We start from the raw sequence: 24089 nt of genomic DNA, 5'->3' as shown, positions 1-24089 counted from the left end.
ATTTTCCTTAAAATATCATGAAGAAAACTTAGTTTCTATTTTCTGTGCTGATTACACTATTAGATAAGCGAGAATTGTTCCGATTAATTAATTTTTATTTTATGAAATTGCTTTTATAAAAAATATTTCTTTACAGTAATTATTCGTTTCATTTTTTGAAAGGTTATTTTTTTTTAACATTGTGTACAGCAATGAGAAGTTAAACCATTTATTGTTCAGTTTTTAAATTGTATAATGATGAAATTCAAAATCAAATCAAACGTAACTAATAAGCAAGCGTTCAGCTTGTTCTTTAACTGAATTAATTGTATGTTTGAGAATTTATTATTACAAAAAATAGAAAAAAGAAATGGCAATTGAAAAAAAAAAGTGGCATTCGCTGCAGTAATAAAGGCTTAGCTTAATTATCATTCTATCTTTATATATAATATTTAACTAATTGAGTACAAAAGTTGTTCAACAATATTTTAATTGAATCATGGGAATTATTCTTATTACATAGGTATAAATATAATTATTATAAATATGATTTTAAATATAATTAATGAACATGCAAACTAATTTTGAATTTAAGTAAAAAATAAACAATTTTCTTTTCCTTAAATATAGGATTTTTTTAAAATTAGTTTTATTTTTTGAAATGTATCTGATTAAATGTACAAAATGGGAACTATTTAAATTTAAACAGTACAAATGAGATTAACAGTGACAAAATTTTTTTTAAATTGAGTGTGATTCTTAGTGGAATATTCTGTCTCGAATTTAACGTTAAAAATTGAACTTATCTATTTCCTTATTTATGACACTTTTGTTAGGTATGTATTCTTCATTTAATTTGTATTATAGTGTTTTCAATTATTAACATAATTTTAAATTTCATTAACTCTACTCAATATTCTTATTGAGAAAACATCATACTGTTCATCCTGTTAGCTTTCACCGTTTGAGCAAATTATTTCATAAAGATGTCCTGGCAAATCATGAAATGATTTGAATTTAATTTTTATTTAAGACTGCTGATTTAAATCTCGATTTATAAATGTTTTTATTTAAAGTAATATTTTTTACCAACGCAACTTCAAATCAATGAAATGCTTTTAATATGATTGTTATGTAAATACATGTGGATAATTTTATTGAATTAATAAATTACACATAATAAATTTAGATGGGCTAAATTAAATTTTAAAAAAAAAGAAGTCCGTTGTGATTGACTGGTGCATGACTCCCAAGATATTTATACTACACTGTAAAAAATTCCGGTTCAAATTGTGGTAAAAAGTACTGTCACCCTGAATGCGACCACCTTAAAAAGAAATTTTACTGTATGATTGTGAAGTACTTCACTTAATAAATTCTCTTTCTAATAAAAACTCCTTTGACTATGACGGTATTAATGTAAAATTAATTAAACTATTTGCTCTCAATAATATAAATTTTATAACTAATTTCATCAATATCTCAATCAAGTCATCCATATTTCCAACTTCTTTAAAAAGAGCAACCATAACTCCTATTTTTAAAACCGGCGATAAAAATTGCCTATCAAACTATAGACCAATTTCAATATTACCTGTTTTTTCCAAAATCATTGAAAAAGCTCTAGCTGATAAAATGTACAATTATTTAAAACATACAAATTTTTTCTCTGTTAATCAACATAGATTTATTAAAGGCAAAAGTACAGAAAAAGCTCTTTTGGAATTTTCAAAATTTATTCATAATAGTATTGCTGAAAATAAGATAACAGTAGCTATATTTCTTGATATATCAAAAGCTTTCGATAATGTCAATCACAATCTTTTAATTAAAAAATTAGAATGTGCTGGTTTCAGAGGAATTATGTTAAATTGGTTTGTTTCATATCTTTCAAACAGAGAACATAGAGTTAAAATCCGAAGTAATTTTAGTAATTATATTTTTTCAAACCGTGGTGTTCCTCAAGGATCTATTCTAGGACCCTTATTGTTTATTATATTCATCAATGACTTTTGTCAACTCAAACTTTTTGGTAAGATAATAACGTATGCTGATGATTCCGTAATTTTGTATTCTTGCACTGATTTAAATCAACTAATTTTTCAAATTGAATCTGATTTACGCATAATTTCAAAATGGTTTACAATAAATGACTTAAATTTAAATCTAAATAAAACTAAATATATTTATTTCAGTTTAAGAAAATCAGAATTTAACTTAAATTTAAAATTTCACTCTCTCTCCTGCAAAAGTACTAATGAAAATTGTCAATGCTATATTCTACAATCTGTAAATAATATCAAATATTTAGGACTATATATCGATTCTAATTTAAAATGGAAAACACATATTAACAATTTAGTTAAAAAATTGCGTTTCGTTTTAGTTAAATTTTATCACCTTAAGAATAAAATTCATTTTAATTTTGTGAAAGCACTCTATTACTCCTGGTTTTATTCTTTAATTAATTATGGTGCGATAATATATGGCGTTGAATATAAAACTAATTTACTTCCCTTAATCTCAGTTCAGAATAAATGCTTCAAGATTATTAATTCTCTAAATATAAATAATTCAAGTGTAACTACTACCAATATATATACAAGAATTAACCTATTACCATTTCGCCATAATGTATTTTTTCGTATTTTACTCTATTTACACAACAATAAATTAATATGCAAATTAAAAACTAATGTGTCTGAAAGGAGACCAACTGAAATGTATGAGATTCCCCTCTTTACAAAAGAAATTTCACGAAAACAGTTTTTTTACTTAGCACCTAAATTATATAATAAATTACCATTTCAGTTGCAAAACATCAAAATATATTCTTCTTTTAAGCGTGCTTTATTTCAATTTGTGATGAACATTGACGATTTAGATCTCTATTTTTCACTTTAAAGGAAGCATTTGATTTTTTATACCAGTCTTGTGCCAATCCAAATGAATTTCTTATGTTACCTTTGTTATTTTTTTTATTTATTTATTTTTTTTATATATATATAGTTTCATAATTTTTTTTTTTTTTTTTTTTTTTTTTTTTCTATTATTACAGTGTTCAACAATATATGACGTCTTATGATGAGCAAAATAATTTATGATTGTAATACTTTTCTTTCTTTCTTTTTTTTTTTAAATTTCTATTTTAAATTTATTGTATTACTTTTCTTTGTCGCCTGGACAGGATTTTCCTCTTGACGACGAATATATATTCTTTGTATTTATGTGTTTTTGTTCTCAATAAAGTTATATTTGTTTGTTAAAAAAAAAAAAAAAAATTCATTTTTACCGGGAAATTTTAATACCGTAATTTTTAAAGTACTATTTATTTAATTACCGTGATTCCGTTATTTGGCTGTAATTATTACTATAAAATTTAGAGTTCATAAAATATTTGTTTCGTAAAATTTTACCGTAAAAAGTACTCTTGACCGGAAAGTACTGGCACCCTGAGTGCCGGTACTCTTTATCGTTATTTGATCTGGAAATTTTTACAGTGTTGATATTCCCACAAATTTAGCATTTGCTTTTTGAAATTCGGTCACGTAACATTTTTATTTATTAAAATAAATATACATAACTATAAAGAAGGTTTAACCCCGACCTCTTTTCGGGAGGCACGATGTTTGGATTAGTTATAAGATTTAACGCTAATTTAATAAAATATAGAAGTCCGAATCAATAATGACTTCATAAAGGAGAAATCGTTATCGATATTGCAATATATAAATATATAAAAGGATAGTTTCCCCTTAATTTAATATTACATGTGCTTGTTACTTAACTTATGCCATAATTATAAACATATTTTGTAGAGTAGCCTTCTGACAAGATATAATTTGTAGCTTTAAAATCGTATTCAAAAATCCTCTGAAAGATAAACTTAAATATTAATCGTATTTTAACTTTTTTTTCTAAAAGTATGATGGCTATTAATTTTATTTAAATTAGCCTTTAAAAGTGCCGATAATTCAAATCCAACTTGATATCTTCGATAAAGATTGAATTGAAAAAAATATTTTAATTATGCTCATGAAAAATTTGCCAGATTTTCAGTTAGAGATTTAATGTTGAAGTCTTTAGGTAATTTTTTTTTTTTTGTATATTTCTACTAGAATATTGCACAAATTTTAAAATACGTAATTTTGTTTCATGAAATCAATGTATCATAATTTATTGCTAACTACCGTATTTTATACATATAAAAAAAATACATATATGTATTTTTCGTTGAACTTATTATTCCCAATTTCCAGGGGGGGGGGCTGTTTAATTATAAAATAAATCGTACTTTCATTAGTAACTTAATTTGTTGAGGCATTTTTCTGCATTCTAAAAAGTTATATTTTATCACAAACCATATGTTGAAAATCTAATAATGAGTTTTTGATAAAACTAATTTATTTTATGAACCTAAAATATACTTTTTGTAAATTATATATGATAGCTACGTGAATGTAATTACACAGATTTCAACTCGCTTTTTACAGTCTTTTTTCTTGTTGTAATTAGTGTAATAAGTTTTTTAAACTGGGGTATTTTCTTTTTAGAAATGTACCTATTCAAAAATAAAGGAAATTGTTTTGGATAATTATGTAATTTTCTAAATAAGTAAATTAAATAATTGCATTTTACATTTTACAGCTGTTTGGGAGTTTTGTTAAAAGTAAATGAAAATTTGTTTGAAAAATCAAATTGTGACAAAAAATAATGTATGTCTTTAATAGTAAGATAAATTTAAATAATTCCTCTGTCTGAAAAAAAAATTGCTACCCGAAGAATCTAAATTCGTAGTTATTATGGTTTATTTTTATAATTGGTATAAAAAATCTTTTGTTTCGTAATTTATATAATTTAATTATCTATTATTAATAAAAAAATTTCAAAATTTTTTCTATTTTTCTCTGCGAAAATCTTTTCTATTATACTATATATTCGGATCTTTGTTGTGTGTAACATTTTTAGTTGATAAATAAACCTTTTGTTGCAATATTATTAGTTAAATAAAATATTAGGAAAAGTCACGTTCTCAGTAAACTTAAATATTAAAAAATATCTATATTGTGCTTTTTCTTTTTCTTACGGTAAATAAAAAGATGTGATAATGAAATCCTTGTTGAAATATTGGTTGCTTGAGCGCATATTTTTACTTTATGCTAGCTATTTCAACTTTATACATTATATATATTTTTATATTAGCCCAATATTAACATTACTTTAATACATTGCAACGTTTCCGAAATTCCATTTATTACATTCTTACATTCTTATAACAGCAAACTTTTAGAAATTTTTCTATGATAATTTCATTTTAAATATAATATGTATATACACCGAAGAGCCATTACATTATGACCACCCTGCTAATAGCATGTTGGACCGCCTTTAGCCCTCAAAACTGCAAGCACCCGCCGTGGCATTGATTCCACAAGGTGCTGATAGGTAGTCTGAGGTATCTGGAAGAGCTCACCAACTGGTTCTGCAATTCCCTCACATTGCGAGGGGGTAGCGTAGCAGCACAAATTTGGTTTTCCAAGTAGGACCACAAATGCTCTATTGGATTAAGGTCAGGTGAATTTGGGGGCCAAGACATGTCTTGAAAGTCACTGGAATGTTCCTGGACGATTCAACCCTTATGACATGGTTCATTATCCTGTTGGTAAACACCATCCCCTGCCGGAAAAACTGTTGCCATGAATGTGTGAACCTGGTCTGCAACTATGATCAAGTAGCTTACAGACGTCAGGGATTGTTCTATGAGGATTATGGGTCCTAATGTGCCCCATTAAAACATTGTACCTGGGCGAGAAACCATGAAAACCTGGGCGAGCCCGTTGTTATAGATGGAGGGTGGTCATAATGCAATGGCTCTTCGGTGTATATACAGTCAAGCCCCGCTATAGTGAACACGGTTTATAGTGAACGAAATATTTGGACCCGTGCCTTGCTATACAGTATAATGTTATTTTTTGTGGATAAAGTGAACCAAAAAAGTGAGGAAGTTGGATATAATGAACTTTTTTCTGTCTTCGACTGATTTTTTTGTAATAATTTTGAAATTTCTACTTCAAAATAAATACATATACCAATGTTTAAAACCATCTATAGAGGGGAATACTGCGATAAGCATTTTTTCTTGTTAGCTTCTTTTATCTCACTTTCCAATCCCTAAACAAACCAAGCAGATGTTTCCAACTCAGGCAGATGATGAACCTGTAAGGTGTCAGTGGGATCAATATGCATTTTCAGCCAGAGGGAATGAGTAATTATTCGTTATTGGTCAAAGGGTTGGACACTAATATGTGTCGATAAGGCCCTCATTTCAACTCCTTTTTGCTCTCAGTTCAGTTAAAAAAAGTCTGCAAACAAGTGTCTCAAATTTAACTAATGAAGACCAGTAAACGTAAAACGTTCTCCATTGATTATAAAATGGGCATAATCAGAAAAATTGAAAATGGTCGCAATCAAGTTGATATTGGCAGGGAATATAAACTATTCAAATCTGCAGTTTGTAACATAGGGAAAAATAGCCAATTAATAATTTCTGCTCATGAAAAAAATTTAGAATGCAGAAAAAAGTTGAGAAAAGCAGATCACAAGGATGTTGAAGAAGCATTACTGAAGTGGTTCAACATTCGAAGAGGCCGCAATCTTCCAATATCTGGACAAATGTCGATGAATTTGCTAAGCGATTTTATGAGACTACTTTTATGTGCTCGAATGGCAGTTTAGGCAGTTTTAGAAAGCAGAATAACAGAAATTCAGGAAAAATTATCAGAGAGTCAGGAAGTGTTTCCGTATCTGATGTTGAGGATTGCTCATCAGCTAAAAATTGCTAATTTTTTTTGCACGCAAGACAAAGAATATTAAAAAATAACACATTTTTTGCTACGACATAATATTTTTCAGTAATTTATTTGAATAATGTGTAATAAAAGGGAGGAGTTTGGGAACCATTAGTTAAATTGCCTACGTAACGGATATAGTGAACTCCCGGTTATAGTGAACCAAAAGTTCGGTCCCTTGAAGGTTCACTATAGCGGGGTTTGACTGTATATATATCTATATAACGATTAAGTACGGAGGAAAAAAAAACATTTTTGCCTAATGCATAAATCTTTAATATGCATAAATCTTTAATTTGTTTAATACTATAACAAAGTCATTGTTTATAAATTAATATGTATATTATAATTTATTTACACGTGAAATGCATTCGGAAATCAAAATATTATATTCTCATTATTTATTCTTTACTTGTAAAGAAGCTTTAATTGTAAGCAATTTAAAGACGTGCTCGAGTCTTTATCGCCTCCTAAGCATTACATTTTCATTAACAATCTTTTTAAGTGCCGAGCTAAATATGCGTAGCATCCTAAAAGCTTGTTCTGTACTTGAGTCAACTAAAAATTCTACAACTCTCAGATTTTAGTTGTATGATGATTCTGAAGCAGCGGCAATTACAAAGAGAATGTAGGGACGGTTTCAATTTCAGACACTCTCTTGAGTTAATTACCTTATTTTAGTTGAGATACTTCTCGGGTTTGGTATGCTTTCAAAAGCTATTCGTCGATTCCGCCTGAGGCGTGGGTGGAACGATATACAATTCTATCTCCTGTTTACTGGAGATCGTCTCATGGGGATGAAGCTCACGTTCGTTCTATTGCTGTAACAGTATTTCTGTAAGAGTATTGGAACTATAAAGAATTCGATTTCAACTTAACGAAACTACATCCTTTCCTACCCTTTATGGATTGGTAAAACTAATAAAATGTATCAGACTTGGAGCTTTACGATTTTTTTTTTTTTTGCATGAAAATTATTATTTTTCCATGCAGATGTGTTGACTTATTTTTTTGGAAGTCGATAGTGTGTCAAATATATATTGTGAAGTAGCAGTTTATTCAAGAATTGCACGTACGAATCATTAGATTTTGATTGAATGCCACTGTGATCACAGAATTTGATCTTTTATATATAGATATAATTTGGGCGTATCCGTATTTAAAATCCTTCTCATATTTAATAAAGAATTTTTTTAATAAATGTTAATAATTTCTCAAAAAAATTTAAATTTGACAATTCATTAATTATTAACTTTGAATTAATTATTCAGTATAATATAATTATCTTGAGTTAATTCAGTTTCGAGCCAATCCAAGGTACCAGACAAATCAAATACGGTTCTGTACTTCAGTAAGAATGCGCCACAAAATATATCTTGCTATTCACTATTTACGCTTTAATTTCATATTTTGTAATCTGGCAAACTAGTTAAGAAAATATTTTTAAATAATTTTGCATGATGTCTGTAAGTTAAAGAGCGTAGTGTTTGATTTTGTTAGTTCGTTAGTGGTTTTTGTTTGATTTGGTTTATCTTGGCCTTTTTTATTATTTTTTTTTTCTCCTCACACTATTGTATAGGTATTTTCTACTTAGGCTGTATTAATATAATATTAGAAAGCACTCTAATTTGCGGATATAGTCGTGTGAACTGAAGACAAGATTATATCTTATCATTAGTTTGTTTTCTGGCTTTTTCATTTTTCTAATATTTTTAAAAATTTTTTAATTTTTGATAATTTTTCTTTTTATTTAAAGCATTTTCCTTTTTTATTTTTATTTTGTATCTATATACCTCTATGAGTTGTAGAAAATGCTATTGAATGTGCTGCATTTTATAGAAATCTGTATTGTTCGCTATACCTCCGAAGGTTCAGATTTCGGAAAATAGTTAATTTATATGCTTTTTCAGAAAACACGGAGAAAGAAATTTAAGATTTCTTTAAAACCGTTTTCTGAAAACGGCTGTTTCGTCCCAAATATGGATACTGAAACACTTGTTTTTGTAACGCTACTCGATTCTTAAAGTTCTTTCTTAATCTAATGGTTTAGTATATCTTTACTGCACTTGAAGATATTACTATTTTGGAGGTGCACTATCTCTTTTCACTTAAATCCCAATAATCTTAGAATGCAAGCATATCGTTCGATTTCGATCCTCCGGTTTTGTGGAGGATGAATGGTGGCTAGACTATTCAATTACTATGCGATAACCTTTGCATGAAGATTTATATTGTCGTTTGAAATCTCTGAAATGCTATCCCTTTATTGTGCTGGTATTCTGATTACTTATATACCTTTTATTCATTGTTATGAAGCTTGAATTATGCATAGTTATAGACAATGTTATCAATCTGGGATAGGAAAGATGAGATGTATAATTCAACTTTAATGGACAGTCGAATTAATATGCCTTATAAGAAAAATTAAGAATTGTTTATTAAATTTTGCTTTAGTCCATTTATTCTTTACTTTAAATAATCTAACAAATAAGATATTCATGTTTTAACTCCTTGTACCTAACTGTAATGCTAATTGCACTACTTCTGTTTTCAGATTTTGAATGAAATAAAAATAAAATTTAAAAAAAAAAAAAAAACGTTTGAAATGTACACTGTGAAAAATTTTGGATCAATTTACGGTATAGAGTACCGACACTTTGAGTGCATAATACGCAAAATTCTTTTTACCGTGAGATCCATTTTCTCCGTAAAGTGTTATTCCGTAATTTTTACAGTAATATTTGTTTAATTTAATTACAGTGTTTCAGTGGCTTTATAGTAAGTGCTACTGTAAAAATTCAATGACTAATTCAGTGATTCTATGGTTTTATAGTTAATACTACTGTAACAATTACGGTACATCAGATTCCTTGATTTGTAAAATTTTATAGTAAATATTTAATTTTACGGTAAACGTAATTTGATCCGGATTTTTTTTTTTTTTTTTAAAGTTATGTGCAGTTTAAAAAATGACTCAATATAAAAGGTGAATCACCCCAAGCATAGTAGGACATTCAAATATCGTAAAAAGGACCACAGGAATATTTAACACGTAGCCAATCGACGTTAAAGTATTGTCAAATAAGCTTATGAGTGTTAAACTGAATAGTTCATCGTTATAAAAGCAGTGCAGAATTGAAATACTGTCGACGCAGAAATATTTAACAGATGGCCAATCTACGTTAAAGTATTGTTAAATAAGCTTATGAGTATAATAAGCTTTCAAAGGAACGTACTTAATAAAAGTGTTAGAAGCAGTTAAGTATAAATCGTTGAATGAATGATACCAAAATATCATCGACATTGAAAAATGTGTGTCTTATATGAAAATGACCTCAATAACATTAGCGTTTTGTAGAAATCTTAAGTTAGGTTTAGTAATGGTTTAAGGAACGTTTTCTTTTTCTTTTTTAAATAAAGAAAGGTTTTTTTTTTTTTTTTTTTTTTTTTTTTAAATGAAGAAAGTAATTTTGTTTTGTAACTTTTGAATTTACTGAGATAAATAAGATTAAAAAAAATCGTACTTTTTGGTCAACCCTGGTATTGTCATCTATCTCGTTTTGTAATGTACCGTATAAAGAAAATCACGTTTACCGTAGTTTCTTTTTAATTATTCTACTATCCTAATCAGCTTTCAATCTGTTATTAAAATCACCTCTATCAATAATAACATATTTAAATAAAAATACATTTACAGATAATCGGTTCTTGTTGCATTAAAAGGTAGTAGTACACTTCGACTTGAATATTAAATATTTTTAATTTAATTCCTCGCTCTAATGGCTTTTATTTTGATAAGCTTTGAAAAAATGCCAAAACCACAAAAGCGTTAATAATGCTTAAGGCAAGATAACATTTTGATATTTTTCTCATTCTCTTTGAGGAGGGGAAAAAAAACTAAAAATGTTTTCTGGATTTTTATTTTATTTTAATTTTATTCTGATGCCTAGGAGATTTTTAAAATTGATTAAATTTATTATTTTTGAAAACAATTGTTCGCATCGATTTTTGGTTAATCAAATAAAAAATATGCACGGAGAAGCAAAATTCTGATAAAATTACCGTTGGTTAGAAAACCACAATTGGGGTTAATAAAATAAAAATATATATGGTGTTTATCTTTTGGTACTTCGTTCATATGACAATGGTTTAGGGGAAATTTTGGTTCTTATTAATACACATTTAGTAAAAAATACAAATATGAAAAGTAGATTTAATCGAATGAAGGGTTTTTATGCGTTGCTCTAAGTTAGCATGGTAAAATTACCGAAATTTGCCACATTGACTATCTAGCAGCATGGTAACGAAAATCATATTTTATTATTCTGATTTTTTTAAAAAAAAAATTCTTGTTTTAAGAACCAGAATATACAGTTATTTAAACCATTCATTCGGACGATTTTTATGCCATGTTCTATGGTACAGCGAAAAATTACCCAATTTTACCTCAATTACCAAATTCTATCACATTGTGAAATTATTTTTTTGTTGTTGTTAGTTTTACCAAAATCATAACCAAAACATTCTAATGAAAACTATCGAACTTTTTGGTGTTCTCACAGAGCCAAGAACACGATAAATTTTACCATAATCTGGTAGTTTTGACCGTGCTTTTTTTTTTCTCAGTGATGTTCTAAAGATTAAATGACCTTTCGAATTATTTAAGTATTTCGTAATGAACAGTACCTTAAACGACTAATTCATTCACTGCATCACTGATGAATTTTATTTGTTATCAATCGCTTCCGGCGACCAATTGGACGTTACCATAAACTTCCTGACTTTTGGTAAGAGCTATTTCAAGTATTTGAACATGTTTATCAAACAGGCGTCCTTAGCGTCAACAACGCTTGATCAGCCTTTTAATTCATCCATAGCTTTTAAAAAAATATGTGCATCAAATACAAACTCAAAATTTTAAATATAAATGCTACAGTTAATGAAGTGTAAAGTAAATGAAAAAAAATGAAGATAAACAGGCAAAAAGATTAATGAAGTGTAAATTAAATGAAAAAAATTGTTATATAAATGCTAAACATGTGAGTTTAAGTTTAGAACTTTAAATAAGAACGAAAAAATATCTACTAAAGTAACATAAATATAAAAATACTCATTAGAATACCGCAAATGTAAGAATATGTATTGCAGAATAGTAAATAGTTCTTTCAAATTTAAAATTAACGATAAACTCAAAAATGAATGACAAAAATGACGAAATTGACAAACTTTATGGATTGACAAGTGGAAGATATTTTTCTATACTGATTGCCACACACACAAACGAAAAAAAAAATAATAATAATTTGTAAAATTTTATTTAGATATGTTCGCCGATTTCTTATATCACCAACTTATTGCAACTTTTCTTTGCAAAATATCGACTTTATAAATTTTTACAGCTTTTCAAGAAATGTGAAATTTAAATTTTCGGATAGGTTGTCGTAATGCAAGGCTTAGGCGCATTTTAAAATATTTATAACCTTAAACATTTTAAAATTGTCCTATAATTTCACTCTGGATCTGACCTCTTATTGTTTACTAATGATTGTATTTCTCCTTGTTTAATTACTCACTTTCTACTTTACATTTTATACTTTAGTTTTTCTCCATCCATTTACCAAGATATAGTTGTTATTTGCGGCAATAAATCCAAATGGTGGGTGTCATTCAACGAACACTTCTCCATATAACTCCGTCTGTCCATAAAGTGGCGCCTATCCTATCCTCTGCAAAGCTCTTAAAGAATAGTTTTATTCCATTTATGCGTGTCCACCTATCGTGATTCCACCAACAACTTGAGCTTTTCTATCTCGAGACCATCCCTTAGTTCTAAAATCGTTCTCCACCTGGTTTCAAAATAGGATGTCAGAGTTCATACGCACGGAGGTCGTAGAACTCGTAAAATAGATCGCGTTTGCCCGTTCCATGGCACGTTTTCGCCCCTCGCTCATTTCTCATGATGCCCCGAGAACGCTTTCGAAAATTGCTCTCTCGCCCGTCGAGATCAGAACATTTTAAAGAGAAAGGAACTAAAGTGCAGTTAGAAACGCAGTTGTAAAAGCCGAGAAATATTTTTAAAAAGTCTCTTTTTGGAATTTTTTTTTCCATTTCATTTTAAAAGTTTAAATAACTTTATGTAAAAAAAAAGCTTGGTATTTAATGCTTGTTTTAATGTTAATTACAAAAATTTAAAGTGACATTTTTGTTTGCAACGAATAACTGTTGATTATTTTTATATGTATATTATTTTTATTAAATTTATTTCACTAGTTAAATATATGCGATAGATTAAATTAATACAATTTTAGTGAAATGTTCTTCTGTAAAAATTAAGCCCTTTTTTTTAACCTATTTAAAAATCCATCACTAAAATTAGTATGGGGGTTTTTATCCCTAGATTAGGCGAAATTTACATTTTTATTAACATGAAGAAGTATGCTTAGTGAAGTTTTAAAATAAAACAAAGAAGGTGTCTTGTTAATTCATGTCGATGTCTAAAATTGTTTTATTGTTTATTGCGACTACCCCTCAAAATATATCAAAAAAGTAAGTTTATTCAGAGGAGTGTATGAAATTCCGATCATTAAGTCAAAAGATCATTTAGTTGATCATTCCTGATGTTATTCAGAGTACTTTTTATTTTGTGCTCGGTACATAATAGAAGTGTTAATAGGATGTAATCTGACTTCAATTACATATGTTACAGTAAATGTCCACTTTGTCCGGTGAAGGTCAACATTCTCTTGGTCGTTTTGATAAGTATCTGAAAACTTTCGGTCCCGAATCTGGTTTAAAGAATTTGTCCATTATCTGGTCACCAAATTCGGTAAACGCGTACTTCAGTTGATGAATGTCGACATTCGTATTTTCGCTTTGATGAATATCTGAAATTCACTTTCTCCAATCTGATAGGAGTTGCATATGTTACTGTATAAGTACGAAATGCTGTGTCACCTTCGTCCGGACAATACTGACATTCACGTACACGCTTTGATGAATTTCTATAATTCCCCTGTCTCGGATTTGATTTAAATAATATGTGTTGCAGTGAAATTGTGAAATTAGGTAAGCGCCAACCTCTTTCTATGAATGCCGACATTCATATAGTCGTCTTGATGAATATCCGGAATTTAATCGCTTGAATCTGATATAAATTGTATGTGTTACAATGAAAATTTGAAATTCGATAAATGTCAACTTCGTTTGGTGAATGACGACATTCACATAGTTGCTTTGATGCATATCTGAAATAAAATCATTATTTAGTCAAAGTTCAGTCATTAATATAATTATTTCGCTGTTGCACCAGCCGTTGACACTCAGCAGTGAATGTTGAATTAAAAGAAATGCGCTTACATTAATTCCTATTTTAATACTTTCATAAGAACATTCTAAATATCGAAATTTGCTCGTGTTAAGGAGGAAATGATATTCTTTAAAAAATATAAATATTTTATTCTTTTACCTTTTAGTTCTTGCGAAATTTTAACATTTGTTGGTATAACAGAAAAATAATAAAATTTTATAAATTTTTTCGAACGATGTGCCAACAGGAGTTATCCCAAACTTTTCGTAAAAGTTCCTGTTTTCATGAAATTCTGAAAAATTTCCTCATGATATTGTGAATAACTAAAAATGGAGTCCTCATTTTGCGAACAATTGTAATCCGTTAACAGATTAAAATTTATCTTAAAATGACACCCCGTTAATTTGTTACTTATATCGATCTTTTACAGTTGTATGTGTATATCTAGAGAACTCTGTATACGGTAAATAATTCTATCCATAATCACAAATTACAGCTTTTCAGCTGGCAACTTCATCTTCAAAAGAATCTAAAATAATAATAATAATTATTATATTTTTAATTATCATTTACTTTTATTTTTTAAAGCTATATACAATAAGAAACTTACAAAACTAAGATAGGTCAAACATCGTAAGATAGATCAAACATCGCATAAATAAAATAAGAACGAGTTTAATTACATACAATTAAAACTTGCCCTCCAACATCAATTTCGAATAAGACGGAAAACTCTTTTTTTTAAATTTATGAGCATAATTTCATAAAGTAGAGAAGTATATATATTTCACTAATAAAATCTTACGAAACTAATTTATTTAATGAAGCTAACAAAATATTATTCTGTCATAAATTAGATGAAAAAAATAAACAGGGAAAAATCTGCTCTAACCTTCCTCAAATCCCATTCATATTGCTAAATCTTAATGTTTTTTTTCCTCTATGATTTTGCAACCCTTATGTCTCGAAGGTGGAATAAATTATTCCTCGATTACCTTCACCAAAACGTTCCAACATGGACCACGAACTATTTCAATGATCCCGTCACTTTTTATTTCATTAAATCATGCATCGAATCTGTGATTGTTTTTTACTTTTTTTTCTTCTCCTTTTTGATCGAACTGTCTGGACTAACCCTTATATCACGTGGGAGGGTTACATTTTTACATCAACGGCTTCGTACCTAAGCTGTACAAACAAAGCTGTATACACTTTCGGAAAGACAGCCCTTTCTTTTCTGAAACCTTCCTTACAGCTTTTTTTTTTTCTTTCTTCCCTTCATTCACATATTTGAGAATTGCTGTAACGTTTATTTAGAAATCGTTAGTTCTCAAGTTTGTTTTGTTCCGTTCTGGATGACAAAGTAAGTAAAAACAATATCTTGATATTTAGTCTAGCCATAGTAGATTCTGTACTGTACTCTTTGGCGCGCTCGTGGCATAAAATCGGGCAAATTTGCTGCAATTTTAACAATCTTTACATAGTACGAAGTTGAACCGTATAATCCGGCAAATTCATTTGAAATTTAATATAGTGCCGATTTGAACCATAGAATTATGCAAAATAGCACTTGTTTAACTTGATTGCAATGCATTATTGTTAATTTAAAGTTTCATTCATGTTGCAGCAAATTTGCGTGATATTACGGTTTAATGGTGAATCAATTTTTCTGAAATTGTTCGGCGATATTAAGTTTTGATCTTCCTTATATTTATTTATTATAAGCATAATATTCTATTGAAGCGAGTTTAATATATGTTTCTTTATTTATTTTACTTTGAACTAAATTTAAGGTTTGGATTTAGTTACTTGCAATTAAGATCGTTTTAATAAAACAAACGTAATATTTTTATAAAAATTTACTATTACCCCTGTCCTCTCGGGATGCAGTTGACTAGTCGATGGACCTTACTTCACTGACCAGCAAGGTATGTGGCTTACTTAAGAATATTTATTCCTGATAGTTATAGAATTTGTCCTTTGTCCAAATGGTTGCTTGTAGCTAGTCATTAGGATGCCCCTTACTTGATGTTTACAAAGAGCTGAATGTTCGATTAAACGTTATTTATAGTTCTTTTTACCAAATATAACAAATATAGAAAATACTAAACCGATAAGTAAATCTAACCAAATAAATAGTTTTTACGCCATACCCTAAGGCAGTGGTCTGCAACTCCTGGCTTGCGAATCGGTGCCGATTTGTGAATCCAATGTTACCGGGCTGCCAAAGGAACATTAAATTATTTCCATTTTATTAACTGTTGTGTATTTCTCTTTTTTCTCTCAGTTTTGTACGACTTCCCAAAGACGAGAGGTTAACCGGGAGCTGCAAGACGTCACCGAAAAACACACCAATACCGCTCGTTTAATTGTATTTTATTTTGAAGGCATGTTTAAATACAATAAAATAAAAATATAAAATGTAAACAATCAACGTCTCTTCTTCCTTTGGCGGGCCGCAGTAAAATTATTAAACGTTGACCAGTTCGCGGTGATAAAAAGTTTAGGGAGCACTGCTCTAAGATATAATGATGAAATTACCAAAATGGTAATAATTTTTTTTCTTTCCAATGCCCACCTGTGTTAACAATTTTTCGTCAATTCAGGCATTTACAGGGCAGATTTGTTGACCTCTCTTTCAGGGGCACCATATTAGGTGGGCCAACGTTGCTCTCACAGTAAGTACAGATAGTACAGAGAAGGAATAAACATCCATACCTTGCCCCGGATTCGAACTCAGAACCTTTCTGATGCAAGGGCAGTTCCCTAACCCCTGCACAGGCCGGTCGGCAAATCTTTTTTTATTATGAAGGTTACCATAAACCAGAAATAAATTTTTCCATATTCTGATAGTTTTGACTATACTTTCTTTCTCAATGTAACGTCGATTCTGTTTATTTTTAAAAACGTACTTTATCATAACAGTTCTAAGTATTCATTTAAAGATTCAAAAACAAACAAACAGAGGTTTTACTTTTTATCTTTGAGGAGGCACTCCGATGAGCATTGATCAAGTTTTAATGCGCTTGTTTCCTCATTTTCTGATCTGTTCCATTTAATCCTTATTGTTTGTATAAATTGTCAACCTTGTCTTACAAATCCGGTATTATTTAGCAATTTATTGTGAGAGCATTGTTATGTCTCAACTGCAATCGAGTTTGTTGATGTTTGTAGTCGGCTTTAACTAGATTCAAAGAGGGATGAACTGTAAAGCATTCGAACAATACCATTTATCCTGTCAATTTATTTTTGAGTAATTTTTTGCTTTTTGTCTCAAGATGGCTTCCAGACATAAATGTTTCAAAAGATATCCTCTCCACTTCTTGAATCTCATACTTTTTTTTGTGAAATTTATTTTTCCTAAGAACTGTCAGGGACAGTAATTTCCGAATTGTTTTCTTTCAATCTAGTTTTTCAATTATTTTCCAACTTCTTTTCTGAGGGACAGATAAAGCAATATGTTGTTAGTTTGTAACTTGGTAGTTAAGTTTGTTTGTTTATGCCATGCATATGGAAAGAAAAGTTGTTTAAAATCATTATCTTATCCGATTTCATCTGAAACATATTGATGTAAACTGTAGGAATCGTGAGTTTCATGAATTCTATTTAGACTTTTTTTTTAAATCTTGAAATATTTGAAAATATTTTTGTTAGCAAATTAAGATCATGCCAAATTAAACAAGTAATTTTTTTTCTGTTTTCCCTAGAAAAGGTAAAATGAAACAGCGAAAGAGACGTAAAAGTTTGATTGTATATAAAACAACTAAATTGTAAACTTAATTTATTCTCTTATGATTTTAGTTCCCTAATATTAAAGTATTTTTGATTCCTGATAAAGAGTATATATATTTTCATTAAAAAAGACACTTCAAAAATGTACTGGGATTTTTAAATATAATGCTAAACTGGGGATTAAAAAGAGTCCTATTTTGTTGAAAAAGGACCATTATAACGGGAAAGTTTGATAGTAGTTATAATATAAACTTCTCATAAAAAAAAATACCAAATTTAGGAAAAGAAACTCATTTTAGGGAAAACGGAAGTGATTTTAATTATTTAAGAAAACTGAAATTTTTTGCATTTAACATTGAACAAAAAAAATGGTTAAAACTACCAGAATATGGTAAAATTTACCGTGTTTCTAGTGTACATGAATTTTGTACGTGGGCCCACCAATTTATCGTGTACATGAGGCCACCAAAGAGCTCTTTCATTTTTACCCGAGACTCTTTGGCGATGATTTTGTTAAAATTAACAATGAAAAATGGTTTTATAATATGTGATAAAGTTTGGTAAATGTGGTAAAATTTGATGATTTTGTCATGATACTTTGGATACAAGATGGCATAAGAACCATTCATTCAAATTTACTTTTGAGCTTTGTATTTTTTTACTAAGTGTTGTGGTAATAAAATCTATACTTTTTAAAATCAGAATTTCGAGTTAACCGTTACCATATAAATGAATGGTTTAAATACCATATATTTTGGTTTTTATTACCAGAATTACGTTTTAATGTTGTTGTTTTTTTTGTTTAAGAAAAACTGAATTATATATTTTTTTACCAGAACTTTTTTCTCCATGAATAACTCATAACTTAATCTACGTACTCAAAACTAATTTTTTGTTGTAAAAATTTATTATTTCATGGTTAGTTTCAATTTATTGTTCCATGGTTAGTAAGTTTAAAATTTAATATTTCATGATTTAAATATCAAATTATCAGATATAGTTATGTAATGTCAAACAACAAATCTTAAGATATGTGGTATAATCTGTAGTTTCCTTAAGTATTCTAAAGTTATTTTCCTAAAATATTTTCTCACAATTATTTGAAAGAATCTAATCAATAAGTTACATCTAATCAGTATTAGAAATTTTGGAACTCGTTGAACTTAAACATTAGGCAAGCAGCCTTAAAATGATATCTAGTTAAACCATATCGTGTTATGTAAACCACCTTAAACGTGATTAGGGGGTACTAAATTTTAGCTTTAATCGAAGTACAATCTAACTTAAACACCATATTAATGTTGCAATAAATTTACACGGTTTTATATCTATGGTACGAATAGTATGGTTTAATGAATAACCGATTTTTCTGTGAATGTAGATTAACGGAAAAAGAAAACTAATTTAAAGGATGATCAACTATATAAGGAATGTTCAAAATATTCTATTTAAAAAAAGCTCCTGTTATAAAAAATAATTATTAAACATTGTTTTTCTCATATTCTCATTCAATTTATTTTGATGTGTATTATAAAACTAAGCAAAGTAATGATTGTTCTTCTGTCACATCAAAAACAGGTGCTTTTAGACTGATTTTGTCCCAGATGGTACGAAGTAAAAAGGATTTGCTCATAAATTTGACCTTTTGTAATTAAACGCTAAATAGATATGTCCTGAAAGAAAAATTATAATTTTCAGTCAGAAAGTAAGGTAAATAGTCTCAATTTTACATTTAATGTGAATATTTTTTACGGCTGTTATATATGTAATGGTTTGATAAATATTGTTAAAAATTCCAATGAAAATATTTATTTTATGTCTATGATTTCATGTATAGATAGCTGTGACTTTAGGATTATAGCCATTGCGACCATTTAAAGTTATTGAATGTGCTCCTTTCAATTGGTTGTTACATTTGAATTTCTCTAGTATAGCACTTGCTTGATTTTATATTTAATTCAATTTGTGCAGTTTAATGCGAAGTTTATTTGCTAAAGGGTTTAAAGTTATATTTATAGCACAACAAAATTTTTTTAATATTAATAATATTAAATCTTAGTTTCATATAAAGCATAAAATCGCTTTCAGTTTTTTTCACTGTAGTAATTTACAGTTTAAAATTTGGCCTTCTACTGTGATAATTTTTTTTTACAAAAGTAGATATTTTATATCTGTTATTGGACTTAATACTGTAAGTAATTGTATTATTTTATATTATGACCGTCGTTGAGCAGCCGACCCAATTTTTGGGTTTACGACTACTAATATTCAACTCCGTAGCCTTGTAATTTTAGCCTTAATCCAGAAGACAAGGGAACTCCTGGATCAAGTATTGGAAGAAATGTGCCTTCGTGGAGGACTTTTTTTGATGGAACTAACCCAAATTCCAAAATTACCCAATAACCAAAAGTTTTATTCTAAATTTTAAGATTTTTGAAAGGTTAAAAAAAATGTGAACAATATGTCTTGAATAGAATGATTTTATTTTTAAAATTAATTCAATTTTTTTCTTAAATATTTACGATATTTGTGATACTTATATTGTAATTTAATTTTACGTATTATTATTTAAAGCAAAAAAAAATTTTTTAAATCATCCATTTAACTACGTTGAAATATGAAATAATGAAAATAAAAACAAAATTAACAAAATTTTGCAACAAAATTATATATGTATTAAATTATATATATTCGAAATTTTTATGTTGTTTTTGTTTTGTAAGTGTGAGAATAACAACTAATTTAAACTCTAAGTACTTATTTATAATAAGAACTAATGACAATTAATTTCAATTATAATTTATTAAGTGTTTAGTATACAACGGTCATATGATGTTATTTTTAATTAGTTTAGTTATTTTCATTAGATAAAATTTTAATTTAGGTAAAATAAGTTTAGGTTCAATTTAGGTTTAGGTTATAAAAAAAAAACAGTTTTGCAGGAAAGTGCTTTTCTTTGTGTCAAGGTTTTGGATGTTACTGACACGAACGATATATTGCTATATAAAGCAATGATGGTAATGAAATGTACAAGGATTGATCGTTTTCTGAGATGGACTTCATTCAGCTTTTGTCACATTTTCGCGTTGCTCTAAATATGCTCTTCTGAGTGATCTAAAATAAAATTATGACTTAGCTACAGAGGAGGTGGTATGTGGGTATAGTTAAAAGAGGTGGGTTTTGACGAAAAGATAATGTGTCAATAAAGGAATGGTTGAATGAATCGTTTAAGAGAAACCACGGAGATAGTTGATGAAACTAGATTCAGAAGTTTTTAAAATTTCTTTCAAGGTGTATACCATTTGCAAGAAATAACTTGCAGTACTAAATTCTACCTATTCATTTCAGCGATTAGATTTTTTTCCCGAAGGTTTAAAATGTGTTAAGGTAATTAAACGTTTAATACTTTAATTTCGCTTTTACTCAAAAGGCAATAAGACTCCTTAGCGAAGTATGAGAGCAATCATAGGCAAGGTTAGGGAGGAAGATCTTGATTTTTGCGTGTATATACGTACGTTCTCAGAAATATCGGGTCAGCTTTGAATCATGAATATCGTGCACATTTGCTATAATCATAATAAAGTGTTAAATGATTGTCTTAACATTTCATTTAACATCTTGTTTTTTTGTTAAGTGAAACCTTATTATCGTGTAAACATAAGATTAAGAAGATTTAACATCATAAACTGTTAAAAATTCCCGGTTAAATTACGGTAAAAAGTACCGTCACTCAAGGTGCCGCTGCTTTTTACCGTAAAATCCATTTTTACAGGAACATGTTAAAAAAAATCTGTTATACCGTTATTCTTACAGTAAAAATTACCGTAAAACTACAGAATCACTCTAAATAAATTATTATCATTGTACAAATTACGGTATTATATTGTACTATAAAACTGGATTTTACAGATGATGCAACCGAAATGCTTGTACTTTATACTGTAATTTGACCCGGAATTTTTTACAGTGCAGTTTACTTGACATTTTGTTGAGGTTGCAGAAGTTTTGTTCGATATTGTGGTCCCACAAGCTCCTAAGTTTCTAATAGGATAGCACAGTGCACTTAAAAGCGTTACCGTTATGCAATGAGAAAGGTGGGTCCCAACCAGGGTTGGCTTTTTGCCGGCAGAAACTGGTTTTTGCCATGCCAGTGGCAGAAACTGGTTATAACCGGTAAAAACCGGCAAAAACTGGCAGAAACTAAAAAACGTCTATATTAGTTCTAGTAATTGCTTAATGACATTTTGTTTAAGCAAACTGAAAAATGTAACTGCAACAAACTTTTTAATTCATTGTTTGTAAATATATATTATTTTGTTTATATTAAATATAAGGAGTGCAGTATATCAAATATTTATATTAAATAAAGAATAATGTAATGTAATAGTAAATATAAATACTAAATTTTAGTTTATTATATTAAACTTTGAAATTCAGTAATTATTGTCATTTAACTCTTAATATAACTGAATAGAGCTACTTTCAAATAGTTTCTTTTCTTTTCAAGACATAATTTGCATTTCAACAATCCAATTATTATAACAGTAACAGTTTTAATCTTTGCTGTATGTAAGAGGTAATATAATTGGTTAGATTCCCTGATTCATAAATGTAAACAGCAATTTCACTGGTCACTTTGTTTAATATTTAAATTTTTTTTCTATAAATTATCCATTGTATGCCAATCTCAGTACTTAACTTTTATGTCATTTTCTGAATTTCTGAATAAATGTGGCAGAAAAGGGTTTCTGCCATGCCAGTTTTAACCGGTTTCTACCAGTGGTTTTAACCACCTTGGCAGAAACTTGCCAACCTTGGTCCCAACCCAGGTGTTGACCATGTCGTTTGAACGGGATCAATATTACGCGGCATTCCTACTGTAACTGAGAAAAAGTTTCCCATCTGGGTATTTCAGTTTGTGCTATTAACCCGCCTTAGTTATATTTGTATATATCTAGTTAGTATAAAACTATAAAGCTCTTTTGTATCATGAATTATTAAATTTTTTCCTTCCAAATGTATTAAAGAATGAATAGAAAAACCAACCTATAGAAACGAGTTTTTATTTGCTTTTCTTATTTATTAAATCAGCAATTGAATTTTCAGTCTGAACTAAAATTAGTTCTCCAGTCGTGTGAATTGAATTTTTGTTCAAGGACGGAAACTCTAAAGTGTCTTATTTACTCAGTTCTTTGACCCATTCTGTGTTCCGCTTCGTGAAACCTTCTTTCCGAAAGCCATTTGGACTTTACGAATGATACTTGCCTGTCTGCGTCATTCTGAGAGATTCCTATCACTTCTATTGGGTGTTGTCTGGAAAGATTTACCTGTTAGAATCATTGTCCTCTACATTTTTTATTGGGTTGTTATATACACACCGCAGAAAAAAAAAACGGAGACATGGTTTTTTGATGAAAGATAATATAGTTTTATCCAACTTCTTTGAAGGATATTTATTTTTTATGCGAACTTTGAGTAAACTGAGCTTTTTTTAGTTATTTCTGTTTTGTGCTAACTTGGTCTGTTTTTATTGTGCGATGAGGGGCGTTTGATTGAGTGACTTGTTCTTGTAACTTTGATGTCTATTTTTCATTTGAGGAGGTTTGCCTTATGTCACACTTAGTTTTTTTTCCCTCTATATAATAAGGTCAAGTTTTTTAATAATATTGGTTAAAGGACGTAAATTTTATTTATCGTGAGAAATATTATTCCATGGTTAATCAGGGATCTCTTTAGAAGAAATTTGGGTCCGTTAACAGACCATTCACAAAATATCTTTTCATAAAAACGGACCCTTCACAAAATGATTTTTCTTTTAATCGGACCTTTCAGAAATTTGTTTAGCTTCATTATTGTTTTGTTAATTGAATTAACCCTTCCAGGGCAGAAAACAAGAAAGATTGATGTAAACGAATTAAGTTTTGTCTTCGGCAGACGATTCTTCCATTATTCGTCTATTATTAGGCTAAATACCAAATATTTGTATGTTGCATCTCTAATTTAGAAGCAGCAATTGCTGTTTATTTTTGAAAATTTAATTTTTTATTATAATTTTACAGTGCTGAGCATAATCTTGTATCTCTTTACAATTTAAAAACTCCTTGAAATTTCTTTTGTTGCAATAATTGGACCCTATGTGCACAAATTCATAAAAGCAGGACCCTAGTTGGAAGAGTGTGAGTAATTTTTTCACAAAAACCGGACCTTTCACAAAATGTCTGGAC

The 24089-nt window shown here is 28.8% G+C and overlaps 1 protein-coding gene across 6 annotated transcripts in view; it reads left to right on the top strand.

Moving 5' to 3' along the window:
• Positions 1-24089, top strand: part of LOC107455064 (apoptosis-stimulating of p53 protein 1) — a 470765-nt gene that overhangs the window by 336373 nt on the left and 110303 nt on the right. The window lies entirely within an intron of this gene.

This window comes from Parasteatoda tepidariorum, chromosome 10 (assembly GCF_982258835.1).
Source record: "Parasteatoda tepidariorum strain Cologne lab strain chromosome 10, Ptep-v5.0, whole genome shotgun sequence".
Lineage (NCBI taxonomy): Eukaryota > Metazoa > Arthropoda > Arachnida > Araneae > Theridiidae > Parasteatoda > Parasteatoda tepidariorum.
The sequence above is the reverse complement of the archived record's forward strand: the minus strand, read 5'-3'. Positions and strand labels throughout refer to the sequence as shown.